At 36.3% G+C, this 16,064-nt stretch overlaps 1 pseudogene; it reads left to right on the forward strand.

Annotated features, from left to right (window-relative positions):
- LOC135221019 (myb-like protein P) overlaps positions 1-14,819 on the forward strand; it is a 555,563-nt pseudogene extending 540,744 nt beyond the window's left edge.
- The last annotated feature ends 1,245 nt before the right edge of the window (positions 14,820-16,064 follow it).

Below are 16,064 nucleotides of genomic sequence, written 5' to 3' on the forward strand. Positions count from 1 at the left end.
AATAAAACTGTCCAACCCAGTTTTGAAATTCGCCGATTCGAAGCCTTGTTCAATTCAATGAAACGCTTTGTCTCTTTGTTACAGGAATTAAATCATTCGTTCACATATCCGCAAATGGAAAGTGAAGTCTGCCCTCTTCCCCCCAAAGTCGTAATTGGAGTTATGGGGTTTCGATTGTCTTTTTTTTTATGGTGAATGTAAGATCTGTTGATTTGAATAGGTTCTAGGTTTTCCTTCTTCTGTCGGTCTTTAGTGGCGGTTTCCGTATTCCAACTTTGTCATTCCATGTTCCTTGGTCTGGTTTATACCTCTATCTGTGTATTTCATCCTTGGGGGAAAAAGGGAGTTTTAGTACTGTGTGTCTTGGCAGCATAAGAAATGGATGATGTCCTCATTCAAACCTTTCTGAAACTTTTCTCTCATTACAAATGTTCATGTTTTTACGGTTCAGGAGCAAATTAATAAAAACGAATTCCTCTATGCTCTTAGCATATTTTTGTCAAGGTGTAATGAAAAGGTCAGCGAATAATTCGGAATCTTTCCAATTTTAATATACCACAAAAGAACTAATCATATGTTAACGATTTTTTTTTCTTTTCTTTTTAGATAACTCATATTTCCTTTAAGGTTCGTACAACGACAAGAAAATGTAAAACAATCCTTTGTCACATTAATTGGAAAATATTAATCCTGCGAATTATTGATATTTGGATGCGTAATGAGAGTTGTACGTTGAGTAGCTACTTTAGGCCTCATTTTGGTTTCGCAAGGAAACTTATACAAGTTTCATTGATATTCAAGCAGAGCTAGACCTACGATATATGAGATAAAAGTTGTTTGTGTCAGTTTAATGTAAAGCTTATTACTTTATTACTGTGAAATTGAGAAAAAAAAAAAAAACTTAAGTAGCAAATGACGAGAGAGGTGAACATTAGGTTAGAGTGAGCTCACCAAGGGAAACCAATGACCCTTTTGGTAAGTAACCTCAAAAAGCGAAACGAATTTCAATAACGCAATTTTCTGTATAAAAGTGCAATTGTGTAAGTTGCACGTGAAATAGTATTTGAATAGGTATGGCAGATGTTCAGAAAAACCAACGTGAAAGAACATTCTTATAAACTATCTTGAAGAACAGGCTAGTTTTTCATAAATGAACAGCCTCTTTCGATCAAAAGCGAGACATAACCAAAGAAAACTGACACCACGTCCTCAGCTTCCCATTGTTATATAAATATCCCGCCTTGCAATCATGAATAAGAGAATCATCAGGCTTTGTCTTTGTTTCCTGAATAATATATCCCAGCCATTAAGGAAGAAAGTTCACTCCCACTTCTTGTAATGTCAACGCTTGAGTGGAACAGTTGATTATACTGGGAATTTTAGCAAAGGTCTTATACCGACTGCTTTCTCCTTAATGATAAATTATGCACCTGAAAAGTTCTCGTTCACCCGCTCACTCTTTCACTCACACGGCCACTGATCAATCGCACAGCGTGCAAACACGCACACATTTTAATTATTATTAAAGAGTCCTGAAAATAAAAATTTAGAGTATATAGAATACCATAAGAAACTATATGGAAAATGAACAAAACGCATAAGTAATATGGACCGAGAGAAACTTAAAATTTAGACACCATGGAAACTTCATTTTGAAACGAAAATTAGTAAATGACAGCATTAGAGATGTTTTATATTGTCAACCCTATGGTCTTGACTCTCATACATACATACACACTCACCTGTTCATTCATACATGCATATATATATATATATATATATATATATATATATAAATATATATATTATATATATAATACGTATTATATATATATATATATATGTATTATATATATTTAAATATATATATATATATATATATACCGTATATTAGATATAGATACGTATATATATATATATATATATATATATACGTATATATATATCATATATATATTATATATATATATATATATATATTTATGTGTGTGATTATCAATTTTACACATGAAAGCCAAATATTAAGCCATAAATAAAACTTTAATATCAGATTCACTTTCCCCGTGGAATACTTTGGTCCAAAGGGCATTATGTGTGATAAGTAAATTACCAATTTTTAGATTAACAAATGGATGACAGTGACATTAGCTGTGCAGCTATCAAGAGAGATCGGAATTAATTTCGAATCTTTGGTACACATTAATTTCGAATTCAGGTTCTTTAACTTATCGTAATCAACCCATCATCACTATAATAGCTGGGTGCTATGTTTGTAACACGGGGCTCTTTATGCTATAGATTATTTCTCATACTCAGTTTTTCGTATGGCTTTAAGGTACCCAGTTAACATCGTATTAACTTTAGGAATAAATAGGAATAACGTGCACCCAAAGGATTCGAAGCTTCGCCTTCTTGCATGGGTCGGCCTCGAGTGATTCACAGTATCTGTCAAATGTCAAGTGGGGGATTTCGACAATATGCTGCATTTTCATCTCACATTCAAGTTCTACACTGAGAATCGAGATCAGCTCATCTCGACCTTGGTAGTTGAGTGCTATTATGGCAACATACGTTCATTTGTGTATTTTGTGAATGCCATTTTTTATTCATCCCAATTTTGACCCACAAATACCCCATTGATACCGTATTAACTTTACCTTTGGAATAACCAATTGTGTATAAGTAAAAATTACTATCAGGTAATTTAGATTACATCAGACAATTACTGTCAGATTTTTAAGTTCTGGATCAGGTAATACTTAATTGAGATGACCTGATTAGATTACGCTTTGCAAGATCAAGTCGTACATGCATTTAGAATATAAGGGAAACGCCATCAAAACTCTAGACATTGATAAGATAGTGGTTATTATAGACGTGATAATATAATTAATATTATATATAATAGATAACTATATATATATTATATATATTATATATATATCCACGATATATATAAATATATATCTATATATATATATATATATATATAGTATATATATATATATATATATATATATATAATATAAGCGCTGCCAGGGAAGACTGGTATTAATTTAATTTTGTGCTCTGAGATTCCAGGGCAATTTCGGCTTCGAGTCGTGGCAGGAATTAGGGTGAAAATAGTTGTATGTCTTGGGGATTCTCTATCTTCAATAGTTTAGTACGAGTTCTTGCAGTACGAAGGGTTGAATCCCCTTATATAGTCAACCTTTCTAACAATAGACTATCAAACAAAGAGTCCAAGAACAAGACGCTCTGTGTGGGTGGGTACGGTTGTCTTGAACCACAGAATTGGAATTCATTACTCACTGCAGAAAACAAGACTCAAATAACTCTTCCTTTTCCTTTTCACTTAATTTAGGAAACATAATAGTTATCACGTCTCAAAGATCTGGGACTTAACACTGCAGATACTAATTATTTGAGTCACTTCAAAAACCAATCAGATTTTCAGTACCTTGAATCAGACATATTTCGTACCTGACGTTTCAACCGTATGTTGTTTCTCTTCTCATATTTTCTGTTCGCCTTTCTGTGTACGCTTTAATTTTGGCCTCGTTATTTGTCATTCTGTATTTCTTCTGATTCACTCAAGCCTCTTCGTCTTTAGATTATAAGTACACCTTCCCTTCCTACTTCGTTGAATCTGTTTACTTTATCAGTTTACTTTGTCTCCCTTTGCGTTATTTTGTTTCACTGTAATCAGTTCAGGCAAGTTAGTATCATATTCCAAGGTCAAAGTAAAAAACACAGAATACGCGTAAGAATAGAAATATACTTTGCAATTTAAAATTATATAATAAAACTATAAAGGAAAACAGTGTCTGCAAGTGAGTAACAAAATACTGAAAAAAGATGGATGTGATCCGGAGGACTGTTTGCGTGTGTTTGTGCGGGTGGGAGAGATGAAGGGGAATGCACAAAAAAATAAAAATCAAATAAGAATGCATGCACAAATAAAAGAAACATTTATATTGGAGCAATACAGAGAAGTTAATAAGTGTTCCTCCGCTAGAAAAAAAAAATTAAAAAATAAAAGTAAAATTTTTTATCATGGTTCAAGCGATAAAGAAATACTTCTTTCATGATGCAGTTTTTTTTCTCTCTCTATCTCTAATTTCAGTTAGAGCTTTGTGCCATATAGCATTTTTCACCAGATCTCTTGCCATTTTCATAATTTTAAGTAAATTCTTAATTCTTAACATACTGTATGTTTTTACAAAATATTAATTTTCCTCTAATATCATCCACGTTTGTGATTGCAAGCACAGTCAGCGTGTTTACTGCTTCAAAAGAATCAGCGTACGTTCACAAATATCCATACACAGCAAGTATATTTCTAACGCAGTGCTTCCAAACAAACTACTGAGTGATAGTTGTATACACGGTGTTCTTGAACAGTGTGAAATTATGAGCATGGCATTATCTTTAATTTACTCTTCCAGCCGATAAACCCAGAATGTACTAAGGCAATAAAATGAAATGGCAGAAAAATAGTAAAACACCTTAATAATCTAGACTCAGCTAAGCCCCGTAAAACGTTGGATTGCAGAGAATCTTTACAGTTCGGACCTGTACTCTTTATGAAGGTTGTTTCACATTTCCTAGCAACGGGAAACGTGAGTGAATAGCAGATTTCCTAATATGGCCATTGCTCAAAATGTCATATGACTTAATCAAAGTACGTATCTCTATCCCATAGAGCAGGGCAGAGTTACTTATCTTGGTGAATGACTCAAGAGATACAGTGACTGAAGTCTTTGGGTAAAAATGTGGATGCTGGTGAAAGAGGCATATATACATACGGTAGCCGTCACGGGAGCATCATCTTCGGCACTTCTCATGAGCTTCCCAATTTTTCTTGAGACTGAGTAAATTATGTGGTTGGGTAGAGGGGCAGTCTCAGTTGAGTTTTTCCCAAGAATGTTACTTTGACTGAAACAGGACTGAAGTAACGTTATAATGATAAACAGTGAGTGTTCACATACTCGAATTTTAGTTTTCTCAGTGGTCGAAAGGCTTTCCTAGCTTTGTACTAACAATTTGTGGTAGTGTGTGCTACTTTAAAACATGTTATGATAGCTCTTAGGGTCAGTCCCTCGCTAAGTGAATTAAGTCATGGTTCTTCTGCTCGCAGATTGGCCGTTGTATGTCATGAAGCAGGGCCTTGCTGCTTTGAAGTTCATAAGACACATTGACTAGGAGTCATTTTTGTCAACCAGCTGAAAGTTGTTTTCTTGGATTCCAGGGCACGCCCTTCAAAAATTATTTACCACGGTGCCCATTCTTTAGCCAAGTTTATCTTCATTTTCAATATCTTTTTTAGGAAGAAATGACTGTGCAGGTTGATTGCGGACATGACTTTTGGGATTAAAAGAATTAAAGGAGGTATCTAACGGTTCTGGGGTCAGCGATCTTCCAGAGCACTTTACAAATCTAGAAATGAAAAGATTAGTGCCATTGGGAGCTTTTATGAGCCCGAGGGAATGATTACAACTATGAAGCTGCTGTTTGTTGTTGATCCGCTGACTGTGACAGTCTTGGCTCTACTCTTTATGTTAAATATTAAGAGGTTGCTGTTTATGGATTGTATGTAAAAAAAAAAAAAAAAAAAACTTGTTCTGTACTGTAGATGGCTCAGGGATGCCAGGAGTTATGAAAAAGTTTACCCAATCGTCATCTTATCTCTGATCTTCAATTTTGAAACCACAACTAGTGTGGAACCACCACTAGTGTGTCTGTTAGTTTACGTGGGCAGTTTTTGCGGGTTATTTATCATATGCAGCACTCTGTCATGTTGACCAGTTTTATCTGACTGATTGTTATCTTTGATATAAATTGCTCCTCCTGTTTTCTTTTTAAATTCATGTTCATGAACAAGATTTTATTATTGTGTATACTTCTGCAGATTATTAAAATCGTACGTTACATTTTATTCTTATAATGCCTGGAGATAAGGCAAAATCCTGGACTAGTGCGTTCTAGACAGCGACAGTGTATTGTGATGCATTGTAATATATTAGATACCTTCTAGTTGATTCTATTCAGTATTTTATTTACTCATCTGTGCTCTTCAGTAAAGGCTTCACGAATCAAATAGTTTGATTCCTAATCACGATATTAATGATGCTGTTGATGTTAATGTCAGGCAGAAGGCTTGAAAATGTGACTCAGAATATAGATACGAAATACAGGAAAAGTATATGAACTCAAGCAAGATACGAGCTTCTGACACAGCACTCTAGGAAGGCTTCGTATGCTTGTCAGTCTTCTTATCTATATTTAAGTTATCACCGTGTTATTCCACCTATCAGTACAAATCTTGAATTTTTAAAGGTTAAGGTTCATTTACCATTTCTTAGTGACATTGTAGCCTGCCTATCAAATTAAACTTCTTTGAAACGTTCGGAGGTTAAAAGAGAACTTTGTACACCAAACATCCCTGAAATATAAGGCTTGGGATTGTTTCCTCCATTATGAGGGAAAATAGGACGTAAAATGAGAGTACAGCAGATATCCATTGGATTTCAAGGCTTAAAAGGTGCCCAAGAGAAAATAGACCTTGCAAAAATTTAAGTGAAATTAAAACGATAAAAAATTACAACTGAAGCCGAAGAAGCACTGTCCTTGAAAATCGTATGTAATGCGCATAATATTATGCCACCAGAAATACGTAGGCCATCTGCTGTGGAAGAATCAGCGAAAGTAAAATATATATAAATTTATATATATATATGTGTGTGTGTGTGTGTGTTCATTCATCCGGGCAGTCTTATTTTGCAATTATTTAATGATAACGCTGACTCATGGTTCAGCTGGTGGTGACCAGTCCTGAGCGGTCTAGAAATCTAGACTGTGAACTAATGCACATAAAACGTTAGAACGTACAACAAAAATGGAAAGAATTGGCATTCCAGTCTTCCTCCTACTGCCACATCTTTCTGCCACTTCAAGATGTCTTGCCTATCATTTATACGGCCGTGTCATTCAGTCATTACCATCATACCGGGTACTTTTTAAGGTTAAGCATTAAGTCTCTTAAAATTCGTAGTTAACACCATCACTAAAAACATTGCGAGTGGTTACTAATCCTTTTTCTCCTCAGTTTTCAGCAAGGTCGGACAGCACCCAAAGCGATCAAGCGCCTCCGGAAATGGTGACCCTGTCGGTGAACTCGATGTATTCCTTCACGGAGAGCGGGTCGGTCAATTCGCCGGGGTCCTCACACCTGTCCTTGAGGTCCGAAGTGTCGAATACTCAGTCCCTCTTCTCACATCCGTTCGTCATCAGGTCGAATTCCACCTCCGCTACCACGACGGCCTATGAGAAATCACAAAATCGTTTAGCCATTCCAGGTGAGACGCTCAGTTCATTTGCTTAGTGGGAATGGAAGTTCTTCATGAGCTCCTTAGATATTTTGATTATTGTTTTTCGTGTTATATCTTTCCCTAATAAAATATTTGTGTTACATAATTTTTCTTTTGTCTCTCAGTAACAGGTTCCCATTTTCCCATTTTCTTTCACGAATTACAATAGCTTGGAGTGCCATGGACTCATTCTTTGAATTTCTAACTATGGTTGTGACAGTAAAGAAAACTTTTATTTTAAATTTCACTAATGAAGAATACGAGATTGAAGACGAGCTCGTCCTTTTACAAAAATACCTACTAAAAAATCTGAGGTAGTTTTGGAACCCTTTAGTTCCTTCCTCAGGAACAGACTAAAAGAAATTTCAAACAAACAAAAGGGTAACGGTATAGATTTGCAACATTTATATAGTACCACCCAGACAACTACTTACATCGTTGAGATGTCTGTCTATCCTCTTGATGTCTCTTGATGATCTTCGAGGAATGCCGTCCTGACTTCGAGCACTTCGAGCACTTTCAGAGCACCCATCAACCTATGGCTGCATTCTGTTTTTGGTAATTGACTAATGAATCATTACTTCATAAAGAAATATCTATACTACAGCTTACTTTCAGTGTGAATGCATTGGAAAACTTCCTGCTCATCCCTTGTTAAAGCTATGCAAAACTAAGAGAAATTTGGTTGACGGTTAAAGAATATTTTCCAGGGACTAGTGTCAACCAGTCTTCTTCATATATTTTATAGCCTAATATTATTGGTACCGCCATCCTAACTCCCTTCAAATATTGAAAAATGCATCAGTGATGATACGTAAATAGAGTGGAGGTTTGTCGATGCATCTTGTTGAAATATAGACAGAGAAAATTTATCTTTTTTGTTTTTGTGGCACAGCAAAAGTAAATTGGGTTGAATATGAAGCATGCAACTAGTGTTACCACACGTACACTGATGAAGCTGATGGGATATTGACAACAACTTATAAACAAGTAGAAACCTTCATACTTTTATCTGCAACGCTTGTAAGAGAATGGGTCTCTGCTAGTACCCGTAAAAGAGTCTGATGAGAGTGTAGTCGCCCTCAGTTGTGATGACTAATATCAACACGATGTAGGAGAAGTTCACTGAGGACTACACTTTGATAATTGAAGAAAAAATGCAAGTTATGAGTATCCAAATGGGAAAAGCTTTTTCAAAATGAAAGGGAACAATCTATGCAAACAACTTAGAACTAAGAAAACAATTTAATTATTAGTTCTAGAAGTACGATATCTCCACGGAGAGCTACTGAACGGAAGAAAACATATTGTCGGCTATTCGTGTTGATTCTAATAAAACGCCCAGAGAGAACAAAAGATGGACACTTTATAGGATTTTTTCAACTGGACAAAATTACAAAATGTAAAAAATAAGATTATGGAAAAAAGTAAAGAAATAAACAATTCAGTTGAAGATCAGGACTGTAGATGTCCCAGCAGATGAAGAAGAGAATATGATTGAATAATTGAAATATAAGAACCGGTGTTCATGATACCTAGTAAAGCTAAAATTAACTCGGAAAAACGTTGCTACACCGAAATTTCAAACATGAAATGTTCATCTTAGATAAGAAGAAAGGTGGGTATTCGTGATGATGAGTTGTATGTAGCCAGTAAATGTTGTAATGTCTATGGCTAATACCATGTAAGTCAGTGCTTCAGGTGCCAAATATTTATACATAAGCAAGACAGATGGACCGAAGGACTTGTATTTTCGAAGTGTGTGATATACCCTACGTTGAAGGGTTGTAACCCAGATGAGGTAGTGTATGCTTTGCCAAGACCCACACAGAAATGGGCACAGACTATGCCAGAAGTACTGAAAAGAAGAAACAAGATAAAAATAAAGATACCTAAAGTGCTTCCTTATGAGCATTAATGATAGGAGCTTAGACGACATACATTAATGGAGCCATCAGAAAAAGCCCATTCGAATACACCCTTTCGTTTGTTTATAACTTCTTCTAGCTTGTGTCTGAAGAGAAAACCAAGAGATTCCGAAATAGTTTCATGAAAGAACGAGGAAGTGTAGTCTCTTAATAAAAATTTACAAAACTTGTGTTCAGTTATTAATAAGCTCTAACAGGAAAATCTACCAAGTATTACATGGAGAGAGAGAGAGAGAGAGAGAGAGAGAGAGAGAGAGAGAGAGAGAGGCAGGCGCATAGTTGTGAAATAGTTCCGCCTCGGAGGGATGAGGAATTGCATCGTCGAGGTCCTCTTATCAAGGGATTCTGTCATTGGTGGAACAGTTAATTTGAAAGGTATGATCGTAATTCCAACTTTGTAATTGGATGCGTTGTGCAGAGCCAGTTTGGTTATCACTTGCACCAGAATTAAAAACTAATCAGTATCTTCACGTCTTGGTTCGTCGATGACGCGAAAAAGAACTTGCTTAACTTCCTTTTGAATTTGTGCGTAGGGATGCTGTAAGTAGAAGGAAATTATAAAAATGAAATTTCGAAACCAAACCTTTACGTCTTACGCAGACTAGGGAATGGATGAGGTGGTGAAAAAGATAAGAGAGGAAAAAGGCCTACAGTAATAAGAAAAAGGGGCAAGACACTAAGCAAGATACAAATAGAGAGATGTCGTTGGAAGAGAATGCAGCCTTGGTGGATGGAGCGCGTATTTTAAGGATTTACTGAATGTTGGAGTGTGCATATGGTGGTGGTTATTTCCTTTCCTTTTTAGTTATTTGGAAGTAAATATGTACTTCCTCATGGAAGATGACGAGATGAGAGGCCAGTCACAGAACAGAATACTTGAAGAGAGAAAGGTAGTCGTTTGCGTGCGAAAGAGGGGAAGTCTATAGAAGTTAAGGTAGGGAATGTATGAAAGAAATGTTGAGTCAACTTTCCTAATGGAAGTGAAGTGTGGTAGTTAAATACGAATGAAAGAAGTGAAGAGTGAGAAATGTGAAGATATATGTAAGGCTAGCATAGACCAACTGAGAAATGTGAAGATAAATGTAAGGCTAGCATAGACCAAACGACGGAAGAGGATATGAGATGGTTTGGTCTAGTGGAAAGAATGGATGACAAGGATGGCAATGGTTTGGTGGAAAGAGTAGGTAATTCAGAAGAGAGCAGGGGAAGAGGATATAGAAAACAATGAGTAGGTCAAATGCAAGAGGTATCTGCAAGGAATTGGTTATATATCTAAGAAGTTTGATTGGGCGTGCCAGAGAGAGGTGAATGGCGTAGTTTGTGTAGGGGGATACTGACGAGTCCCCTGTGCTCTCGTGTGAAGCAGCTAATATAGAGAAGGTTTTTTTACCTGAAGCGTTCATCCGTATATATTCATATATATGTAAACACACACACACACACACACACACACATATATATATATATATATATATATATATATATGATATATAGTGTGTGTGTGTGTTGTGTGTGTGTGTGTGTGATATATATATATATATATATATATATATATATATATATATATATATATATATATATATACATATCATACATACATACATACTACATATTAGCTTCATCACTTACACAATTGTTTTGTTTTTGTGCATTAATACTATTACAAACAGGACCTCATTGAAACTGGATGGTAGCAAGTGGAGATATTTATTTAAAAAAAGGTTTAAAGATTTCCTGGACTATAATAGTCCTCATTGTCAAGTAGGCGTGGAATTCCATGGATACTCGACAATGAGAACTGTTAGTCCAGGAAAGCTTGTAACCTTTTTTTAAATAAATATCTCCGTTTGATGCCATCCAGTTTCAATGAGGTCTTCTTAGTGTATATCTATATATATCATATATATAATATATATATATATATTATATATATATATAAAATATATATTATTAACTTATAACATACACAATTGTTCTGTGCAATGGTACAATTACTAGAAGGACCTCATTAAAACTAGAAGGTAACTAGCAGAGTTATTTATTTAAAAAAAAAGTTACACAAGCTTTCAGGGTTGTCCTCGAATGTTTGTAACTTTTCTTAATAAATAACTCCACTAGTTACCATCTAATTTTAATGAGGGCCTTCTAGTAATTTATATATATATATATATATATATATATATATATATATATATGTGTGTGTGTTGTGTGTGTGTGTGTATTTGTATGTATGTATGTATGCATGTATGTATATATAGGGAGAGAGAGAGAGAGAGAGAGAGAGAGAGAGAGAGAGAGAGAGAGAAGACCTCGTCACCAAAATAGCCATTACCTGAAGATGTTATTAAGTTGCTCCCACGACTTCCTAAGATTTCCCTTGGGAGTGCACAGTAATGTAGACTACTCCCCAAGTTTTGTTTCCTTCCTGAAGAGCTATGAGGCTACAGCAGTTCCCTTCAGCTTTATCAACGTCATCGGTCGTTTATCAAATGAACGAGTAATCTGTATAATTATTTCCATTAGAACCTCTACAGTAATTAGTTATAGTTTGCTTTATACAAAACTTTAGTCTTTATAGCCATAATTTTTAAGATTGAATTTATGACTGTTACTGAATTGGGAAAAATATTGCTTCACGTTATTTTTCTAGGTATTTCGACGTTTCTGGTATTTTTGATGTGGAGAAATAATTTCTTACTCCCACTTAAACTTTTCATCAATATATTTTAGCTGAAGATACGAAAGTTACTTGTAATTTTCATCGATTCTGTGCTAATTTTTAATAGAGCAAAACGTAATCTTCTTGCTTCGTTCTTATACAATTTTATTGTTATATTGTTTCCAAGCCTACTGAGTGTTTTACACAGGGCAGGATGGTGCGTGCCCCTGCCCGAAACAGGCCTCTATGTACCGTTGGCTGCTATGTACCACCGGCTGCTATGTACCATCCCTGGCTGCTATGTACCATCCATGGCTGCTATGTACCATCCCTGGGTAGAGGAAGGGTACTAATTTATGCCCTATATTAATCAACTCGCTGTAAGACAATTCATTCGGCTGTTAATGACTCTGCCAAACTCATATAGAACCTGCTTTTCGCCCTATCACTAGCCAGCCACTTCCTGATCAGCGACTTCAAGATCTCATTACCTACTATGAAAAAAACTGGGTCAGGAAGGAGATTCAACCTCCACATTCTTGGAGCTCTTACAAGCGCCCTGTTCGGCCTAATAACGATGCAGAAGGGTGGCACCATGCAATTAACAGGGTAACAAAAACCAATTCTATAAACATGTACCCCTTAATTAGTATTCTACTTGACGAATCTAGTAGAATTCCTATGATTGTAAAATTAGTAAAACAAAAGAAAATGTATAGATACCAAAGGAAGCATGCTATCCAAAAGCAAATTAACCTCGATGACCTATGGATGAAATATGAGAACAAATCCATAACAACATCAGAATTTCTAAACTGGTGTGCTGAACTGCTAGATCATACTGAAGACCTAAGCCTGTACTAAGTCAATGTACAGTTTGCTGAATTTTATTGGTTGACAAATTTTAATTATTTTATGCAGTTTTAATATGTTTATGCTTTTGTGCTATCTTTAAATGTAGCTTCATTACTTTTATATCATGTGTTTTTAAATTTTTTCTTACAATAAATATTTTATCTTCCTACTTGGTATCTGGTACATAGCAGCCTTGTTTGGTACATACAAGCCAAAGCATTGGTACATAGGAGCTTTTTTTTTATAGCATTCCCCCTGCCATATCAAACGATCTCAGTCAAGTCAGTTTGGTGTTTGGATGCGCTACAGACCTAAACGGTCTAAAGTAATCAGTTCGAGGATATTTTTAATCTTGTTCAGACCTTTCGTCATATACTTTTCATAAACGTAGCACAAATTTTGAGTTGTCATGCCAGTTCTTTTAAACGATTCACAGTGAAGCTAAGCTGCCCTTGGGGCATGTAGAGGTCGGATTTTCTACGCATGATTTGGTGAGTAGGTCCAAATAACGATTATTGTTCCCCTGGGTAAAGAATAAGAAGGTCCCTTCCAGCTAAGTATATTAACAGCGTGGGAGGAAACCCTTAAAACGCGAAGAAGGTTTGGAAATAGTATTTTCTGGTAATCTGCTACTCACCTTGTCAAAACAAAACGCTGAGAATCACAAATATAATTGTTTGGACATCTGTTAACGCTTCTCGGACCACTACGATCTTGTACAGGATAATCACTGGAGATGAAACCTGAATTCACGATACTTCGAACCAGAGAGTAAGCATCAAATTAGAGAATGAAAACAACGGCAGTCACCTTTTTATACCGACAGTTTTCTCGGGACATAAAAGACCAGTCCTGAAACATCATCGCCAGAGGCGGTGATAAGTAAACAATGCAATAAGTGCAGACGGTTTGAAACAAGCTGAATCCAGCGATTCCTGGCAAACGTCAAAGTCTGTTGTCGAACATTTTTTTTATGGCAGTTCATGCTCACATCCTGCTGCCCAGTGTTGCTTCAGTAAACGGTTTTCAACCCTGGCAACCTACAGATCTATGAGTAACCAGAAAATTAACAATTAATTAAAGATTAGGAAAGAGGGCAATATCTGACGTTAATGTACACAGTCTTATAGCTGTCATTACAATTGTAATGATAGCTATGAGAAATAATATTAGATACAGTACCGTAAAAAACAGTAAAGAGAGAATAATCAGAGTATAGTGAAAATAACGAGAGAGTGAGGAAAATTGAAGCTTTGGTGTTGTGAGTTCAAATGATTAGAGAGAGGAGAGAGAGAGAGAGAGAGCAGGAAGATACGTAGAGAGAGAGAATTGAGGAGAAATGCAGCTTTGGTTTGTGAAGTCAAATTGAGAGAGAGAGACGAGAGATGAGAGCAGGAGATTGAGGAGTCAGAGAGAGAGAGAGAGAGAGAGAGAGAGAGAGAGAGAGAGAGAGAGAGATAATTGAGCTTTGGTGTGTTAGTCAAATTGAGAGAGAGAATTGAGCTTTGGTGTGTGAGTCACTCTCTCTCTCTCTCTCTCTCGTTATCTTCACTGTACTCTGATCCAAGGTATATATTGCTGTTAATGTGTCATTTCCATTCAGTTTGATGCTTTGTTTTCGCAGGTCAAGACTCGCAGAGGTCACGGCGGCCTTCTCTGTTGAGTCTCCGCTCCCTGGCTCGATCTCTCAACCCTTACGTCAGCATGGACTACGACTACGACTCCTTCGATTACGACCCCGGAAACCCCTCGGGGGCCGGGGGTGCCTACCACCTGGGTCCATATCTTCCGGAACCGGTGCCCAAACTGTCCTTTACCCAAAAGCTAGCTTTCCCCACGTTGGTTCAGAATTCCATTGACAGGCCAAAGCCGCGGGATCCTTACATGGAAGCCGAACACAACATGAACACCTTCGCCAAGATCATTACCATTGTTGTCCTTGCCCTTGTCACCGTCCTTGTTCTTGGTGTCCTTTACAAACTTCTTCATTAAGTCTCTCTCTCTCTCTCTCTCTCTCTCTCTCTCTCTCTCTCTCTCTCTCTCTCTCTCTCTCTCTCTCTCTCTCTCTCTCTCTCTCTCTCTGTATGATTCATCAGTTAAGCTAAAGCGTGGACTTGTCGCCACTAACAAGAGATAACATTTGTACGCTTATGCACGTGTCATGTTATAAACTTTGTACTATGGCTAAAAAAGAAAACTTCCTAGATACTGTTGATGAGTTTTAATTTTGGGGCTTTGTTAATCTCCATTGAGAACAAATATTACTACGTTTTGAATGTTCATGTTTATATTGTTCACTCTGAACGCCCCTGCCTGTCTTCTGGTTTCAGCTATTAATGTCACTAACAAAGGGTAAATACTTCTTCTTTCTTTATGTTATTCATATCTGACGTGCTGGTTCGTTCAAGAGGTTAAGTTATTCGGAACGTTTCAGTATAATCAACCCCTAATGATCAATTTGGTAGAGTCGTATTTCGCTGATACGAAAAGGACGTCCAGTTAAACTTTAGACTTTTAAATAAAAAAACACATACGTCAAAGAAGAGATGTCGTGAAACGAAAATAATCCGAGACTGTCCTTTTTATTTTGCATTTCACCTCTAGTTATCTACTCTCTGTTGTTAAACAAGAGGTGATGTTAGAACTAGAAAATTTTATTAAGATCTCTCTCTCTCTCTCTCTCTCTCTCTCTCTCTCTCTCTCTCTCTCTCTCTCTCTTTAATCGATTTTGTTTTATAGTTAAGATCCATATAACCAATTCACATATTAACGGTAATTTTGATGTCTAGGATTAGGTCGTGTAAATACGAATACTTATGAACCTACGTACAACTGGAGCCATTTGAATCTATCCTGAAAGATAGTATCGTTAGATGAACCAAAGACCTTATCTCCTACTATTAAAATGCTCTAAAGGTTAAGAAAGTAAACTGAAAATATCGTTGGTTTGTTTATGAGTGAATATTATAAAAAAAATACATTACTTTTTAATCACGAGCTAAAATATTAGCTACTTCATAGAACCAGATGTGTCAAATACCCACTCTCGGGTAGCCCGCTCTTCTGTGCTAATAACTTATCCATTCTTCTTATATCTAGCATTTTTTCAGGTCCTGCTCTCCTCCCTCATTTAAACACTTGCCATTTTTCCTCCCTTTCCCGACCAGTTAGTCCTCCTTCACTCCACATATACAACCAGATCAAAAAACTCTGATCTATATTTTGCCTCCAAAAATCTTTTTACCCCTTCTT

This window comes from Macrobrachium nipponense, chromosome 2, assembly GCF_015104395.2.
Source record: "Macrobrachium nipponense isolate FS-2020 chromosome 2, ASM1510439v2, whole genome shotgun sequence".
NCBI lineage: Eukaryota > Metazoa > Arthropoda > Malacostraca > Decapoda > Palaemonidae > Macrobrachium > Macrobrachium nipponense.